Consider the following 6,968-nt stretch of genomic DNA (forward strand, 5'->3'; position numbering starts at 1 on the left):
ATTGGTTAGGTGTCGCTTGGGAGCCTCCTACTTCATGTTGTAGAGTTGAACCAGGAAGTTTGTAAGGGAAGGAGATAACCTACTTCATGAATATCTACCCGAGTGAGTCTAGTCCTGTGTGGACGTAAGCAATGGTAGAATAGACAAGGAGGCTACTTCATGGACACCTTGTAGGTGGAGCCCTCCATGGACTGTGTGGGGACCCGACTTACGAGTTGAGATCGCCGAATGTACATGCTCAGTGATCCCAGAGATCAATGCTCACCGAACACACAGATACTAAATATTAAGAGTCTTACATCCAACATACCATTTGATAGAACAAATGACCATCATGGTCAAGTCTCAGATAGGTAGGGCCTATGTGACCAATCACACCGGTACAACTACTAGTGGAAATCTTGGTAGTAAATGGGAGCCCATGCCATCATCCTTCACTAATAGGCATTCAGACTGGGAAGCGTCCTAGTTCGCGTGTCCGTCTCTGATGACGAATTCTTCTCCATACTCCGGTTTCTCCATGTCTGGTCAATAACATAACCAGTGGCAATCCTGTGAGTATTTTGAATTTACTCGCAAACAGCCCATAATGTGGATATGCAATTGGTACAATAATAAAGTAATATGTAGACTTTGCAGAAAGCAACTTTTAATTAAAAATGAACATGGTCAAGTACTTGCATGGATATGCATCATTTTCTAGATGGTAAACAAAAGAACAGGTTACAGATATCAACATATCTACTGAGGGCTGAACGCTTCGGTTTTACCCGATATGCCAAGTCAGCAAACTTCTCATATCCTCTTACTCAGATAACACCTTTGCACACACACACACACTTGGTTTACGCGGAAACGACTGGACGTAGTTTAAGCAGCACCACTCAACTGTCCTTGACCATGGACACGGCTATTCAAATAGTTTTACACTCTCTAGAGGTTGTACGTTGTACCCACGAGATCCAGGAAACTTCCATGTCATCCACGACTCGTGGTATATAACATACCCGAGGTAAGTACCTGATCATTGCCTTTCCCTTGATGACACTAGATAAAGAGTTCCACTCGATTGGTACCTAGCCCACATGATGTACGTCTTACGAGCACCAACTCTGGACCGTATCATCCATGTAGGGACCAACTATGTGCCCAGAACACGTAAAAACGACATAGTCGACCTACCTGGTACGACCCCGTCACGAGAGTGACCTCATATCACTCCCGACACTAGTAATGTGGCCTCTTTGCTAGTATCGACCACAGTAATCAACAAAGCCCCGTCCCATAAAGGCCTATCGTAGTCGTACATGTAATGTTGGGATGGTCGACACATCATAAATCTATTCCCATTTCCGAAACCACTCACATCAAACTTTACCCGGTGCGCCACTGCTTCACAAGTGGCCACCTAACTCATCATCACCCTCGGCCATTAGTGGCACCCGACGGGCTTTTCGTAAAACCTTTGATATCAACTCTGTGTTACCATCATCATGCATATGCTTCTACTATGCATAGCACTACTATCTAGTTGTCAACATCTCAACAGTGTGACCCTCATAGGTGGTAGGATCATGCTCAATTGCAAGTGCTCTAGAGGAGCCATCGATAACACTATGCTGGGTGCACCGATTAACCTTAACTATATGCATCGAAATAAAGTAACCAATGTGTCATGCATAGGAGTATTTCTTAGAAATGGTCAAAGGGCTTCTTGCCTTGATCAGCTAGGTATCCGGGGTCTTCGGGGTCTTCGAGTCCAACTCCTTCGTCGAACGTGGAATCTATCGTTGTAATAGTAGTAATAAAATAAGAAGCTCATTCAAAAACAGAGCACAAACACACTTTAAAAATGTTATCCAATTCTGATAAATCTATATTATAGTTTTAAAAATATTTGTCTCTAGTTTTTATGCAAAAAGGTATTTTTAAAACCTAAATAACAGTGGCTAAAATATTCAAACTAGGCATTTAAATCAAAGCGATGTGTAAAAGTTTTTACAAAAAATAGTGCAACACACTAATAAATTCTACACATTTTTAGAAGATTTGTGGTGGAAAAATATTTAAATTTTATTAAATATTTAAATCTACAAACATCATTTAGAATGAGAAACAAAAGAAAAATAAAAAGGGGCTAACACGTGGCCTCGCTCGGCCAGCGGCTGGGCCGGCCCAACTAGCCAACCGGCTAGTTAGCCAGCCAGTAGCCGAGGCGCGCATGCCGTCAGGTTCAAACCTGATGCGTGGGCCCCTGTGGTCAGCGAAATAGAGAGGAGAGAGGGGGAGATACTGGCCACCGACAGGTGGGGCATGCCTCTCGGGGTCGTCTTCCTCCTCTGGACAAAGGGAGGGGAGGCACGCCGACGGCGACACCGACGCCCTCATGCCCCAACGACGGCAGGAATGGAACCAGCACATCACCACCTACCTGCTGGTGGTCGAAGGAGCGACCGGGAGGCCCTGGGTCACAGCCGATGAAAAGGCCATGACGGAGCCGATTCGGGGGGTGGAGGAGATGGGTGCTACGGGTAGGGATTCGCCCGCGGCAATACCGACACCCTCGTGTCCCAACGATGGCAGGAATGGAACCAACACATCGCCACCTACCTGCTGGTGGTCGAAGGAACGACGGGGAGGCCCTAGGTCACGGCGACGAGGTGGCCGTGGTGGAGGTGCTATGGGCAGGGAAAAGATCGGGGAAGAGGTGGGGAAGCTCCCTAATCTCACTACGACCACGGAGGAGGTGAGATGAGCGCCAGAGCTGGCTTGTACCTAAGATCAACGGAGCTCTGAAGCGGCGGGCCCTCGGTCGATCTCGAGCACTGGAGCTCATAGTGCTCGAATGGGGTGGCTAGGGGCTCGATTGAGGCTCTCGGGGAGTGGTGTGATGGTGCTGTAGCGAGGGGGGAGGCCTATTTATAGGCCAGCGATGGTGCACCGTGCAGGGAGCGCTGGTGGTTTCACCGTGGCTTGCACGAGAGGCAGAGAGAGCTCGGGGTCGAAACCACGGTCTTGCAGACGTGGTTTAGGACCACAATGACTCAATGAGAGAGAGAGGGGACGAGGTGCGTGTGTGCTGCGTGGCCGCGTTCTTCTGGTCGAATATGACGCGCGTGGCCACGCGTCGCCCTGGTCAGCACAGAGGGGTTGGAGAGGCCGTGAGGCTGCCCTGAGTGACGAGGTTGGTCGGAGACACGGATAGACACCGAGGGGAGGTGAGAACCTGCCGGGGCTGGCCACCTTCGCCTCGGGTGCGCCTTGTAGCATGCTCTGGGGTGCTTTGTCTGTGTCTGGTGTGTCCCGGGGTTGGCTTAGATGCTCCTTAGCCGTTTGAGAGCCGGGGGTCTCACTGCTGGTCAATGAATGTGATTAAAGAGGAGGTGCCAGCCTTGAGCGAGAAGCTAAAATGAAGATTTTGGGCTCTTCTGCTTGGAACCAGAGAGGGGCCACTCGTCTGCAGTTGAGGAGTGGTGATGGTAGCTTGCACTACGAGTTTAGTGGAAAGGGTGTGGGTGTAGAGGGGGTTAAGTGTTGTTTGACCAAATTGGCAGAACATGTTTGACAGGTGTTTGGGCTAGTTAACCTTCACCACTGGTGCCGAGAGTTAACAGGATTGGTTTTCACGCAAAAGTAGGATGCTCCACAAAATTTGAGCTCCATTGGACAAGTTTGACAGTGCAAACTTGAAATCACCTCCAAATGGGCAGTACTATACTTTCAAAAGGGAATGTGGGTAAATTAATCCCCACAAATCCAATTTTTGGCAGGGACTCCTCATTTGGGGTGTTGAGCACTCCTACAAAGTTTCACGCCATTTGGACAAACTTTGCTATGTAGAGTTGCCACAACTTGATTCTGGACACAGAGGGTTTTAGGATTATTTGACGAACCAAACCACCTTGGAATGAGGTGAAACTTGGCATGGCCACCAGATATAGCTTGGGAAGCATGCTGAAATTTTCTGGGAATTTATTGGAAATATTTTCAAACGGTCTAAACAGACAGAATAAGTTTTCAAGGATTTTCTCAAATATTTTGAACATAAATACGGGTTGAAAATCTTATGTGTGGAAAACATATGTCCTCTAAGTATCTCCAAATTTTCTCAGATTTTTTTAAGTCAGAAAAGTAATTTTCCATCCAGAAATATCATTTCTGGCCTTAGAAAAGGACATGCAAATAAAATAGATAAATATTTTATAAAATATTTATTTTATGATTTTGGAGAGTTAAAATAGTGCTAAAACTAGAATACAATCTTTGGGTGAAGGCACTCCCTTGAAGTGAGGGATTTGTAGTGCAAACCCAAATCAAGGTTTTGGAATAGTTAAAAAATGAGAAAAAGGTTTTTATGGAAATACCATGTTATAAAATTACTGTTTTTGGATCCACTCATTCAACCATACATACAAACAATGGGAATCATGGCACTAGTAGCACTTGGTTAAAAACTTTTAATAAACTCAGATTTTTTAAAAGTTTACAGTTGAAGTAAGGTAAAAACTGGGTGTGACACACCTATTCCCCTTACAAGAATATTGTCCCCGAGATTCCTAAGCTAGGTGCTAAAAAGGTACAGAAATTCAGATCGAAGATAGTCTTCACACTCCCATGTTGCTTCTTCTTCAGTGTGGTTGCTCCACTGAACCTTGAAGTACTTGATTGTGCGGCTTCTGGTACAATGCTCGGCTTTGTCCAGGATGCGGATCAGCCTCTCGCGATAAGTGAGGTCAGGTTGAAGGTCAACGGCTTGATGGTCGATGTCCTTATAAAGATCTGGACGGTTTGTCGCTAGAAGGCACTTCCGAAGTTGTGAGACGTGGAAGACGTTGTGCACACCTGAAAGTTTTGGAGGTAGCTCCAACTGGTAAGCAATTTCCCCACGCCTTGTCATGATCTTAAAAGGTCCAATGAACCTTGGAGCAAGTTTCCCCAAGACTTGGAAACGCTTGGTTCCCTTCTGAGGTGTGACGCGGAGGTACTCTTGGTCTCCGAGGCTGAACTCCAAATCTCTGCAACGAGAATCCGCATAGTTCTTCTATCACGACTTGGCTGCTTTCAGGTGTTCCCTGACAAGTTGTACCTTGTCTTCTCCTTCACGAAGGATGTCTGGCCCAAAAAACAATCCTTCACCACTTTCAGGCCAGTTGAGCGCATGCGGCACTTCCGCCTGTATAGCACTTCAAATGGGCCATCGAGAGACTAGACTGATAGCTGTTGTTGTACGAGAACTCAGCGAATGGCAGGCAGTCTTCCTATTTGGTCCCATGTGCTAAGACACAAGCACGGAGAATATCCTCAAGTATCTGATTCACTCGCTCCATCTATCCACCCGTCTGCGGGTGGAAGGCGGTGTTGAGAGAGAACTTGGTTATGAGAGCTTCTTGGAACTTCTTCCAGAATTTTGAGGTGAACTGCGTGCCTCGATCGGATACAATCTCCTTGGGAACTCCAAGGAGGCTCACAATACGATGGATATACAGGCTAGCCACATGGCTACCATCGTAAGTGGTGTTCACCGGAATAAAATGGGCCACCTTGGTTAGGTGATCAACAATGACCCATATTGTCACACCCAGTTTTTACCTTACTTCAACTGTAGCCTTCTCAAAAACCTGAGTTTATTAAAACTTTTTAAGCAAGTGCTATGAGTGCCATGATTGCCATTTTTTGTGTGTATGCTTGAATGAGTGGATCCAAAAACAGCATTTTTATACCATGATATTTCCATAAAAACCTTTTTTCTCAGTTTTGACTATTCCAAAACCTTGCTTTGGGTTGCACTATAAGTCCATGATGTCAAGGGAGTGCATTCACCCAAAGATGGTAATGTGGTTTTAGCACTATTTTAACTCTCCAAAATCATAAAATAATTATTTTATAAAATATTTTTCTATTTTATTTGCATGTCCTTTTTTGAGGCCAGAAATGATATTTCTAGATGGCAAATTACCTTTCTGCCTTTGAAAAATCTGAGAAAATTTCGAGATACTCACGGGACATATATTTTCCATGCATAAGATTTTCAACCCCTATTTATGTTCAAAATATTTGAGGAAATCCTTGAAGGCCTATTCTGTTTGTTTTGACCTTTTGAAGTATTTCCATAGGAAATATTTCCAATAAATTCCCAGGAAATTCTAGGATGCTTCCCAAGCTATATTTGGTGGCCATGCCAAATTTCAACTCATTCCAAGGTGGTTTGGTTCACCAAATAATCCTAAAATCCTCTTTGTCCATAATCAAGTTGAAGCAACTCTACATAACAAAGTTTGTCCAAATGGCTTGAAACTTTGTAGGAGTGCTCAACACCCCAAATGAGGAGTCCCTGCCAAAAAATGGATTTGTGGGGATTAATTTACCCACATTCCCTTTAGAAAGGACAGAACTACCCATTCGGGGGTGATTTCAAGTATGCACTGCCAAACTTGTCCAATGGAGCTCAAATTTTGTGGAGTATCCTACTTTTTCATCAAACCCAATCCTGTTAACTCTCAACACCACTGGTGAAGGGTAGCTACCCCAAACACATGTCGAATACCTTCTCATAGCTTGGTAAAACAACACTTATCTCACTCTACACCCACACCCTTTCCACCAAACTCTTAGTGCAAGCACCCAACACCACTCCTCAACTACAAACGAGTGGCCCCTCTCTGGTTCCAAGCAGAAGAGCCCAAAATCTCAATTTTAGTTTCTGGCTCAAGTCAGGCATCTCCTCTTTTATCACTTCCTTTGACCAGCAATGAGACCCTTGGCTCTCAAACGGATAGGGATCATCCAACCCAACCCCCGGACACGCCACACGCAACCAAAGCACCCCAGAGCGCGCCAGCATGCCATGGCGTGCCAAAACTGCGCTCTCGGGGCCGCTACAGGGCGCACCCGAGGCAAAGGCGAGCAGCCCCGGCCAGTTCTCACCTCCCCTCGGTGCCTCTCCACGTCTTCGACGACCCACCTGAATC

This window comes from Hordeum vulgare, chromosome 3H (genome assembly GCF_904849725.1).
Source record: "Hordeum vulgare subsp. vulgare chromosome 3H, MorexV3_pseudomolecules_assembly, whole genome shotgun sequence".
In the NCBI taxonomy this organism is placed as follows: Eukaryota; Viridiplantae; Streptophyta; class Magnoliopsida; order Poales; family Poaceae; genus Hordeum; species Hordeum vulgare.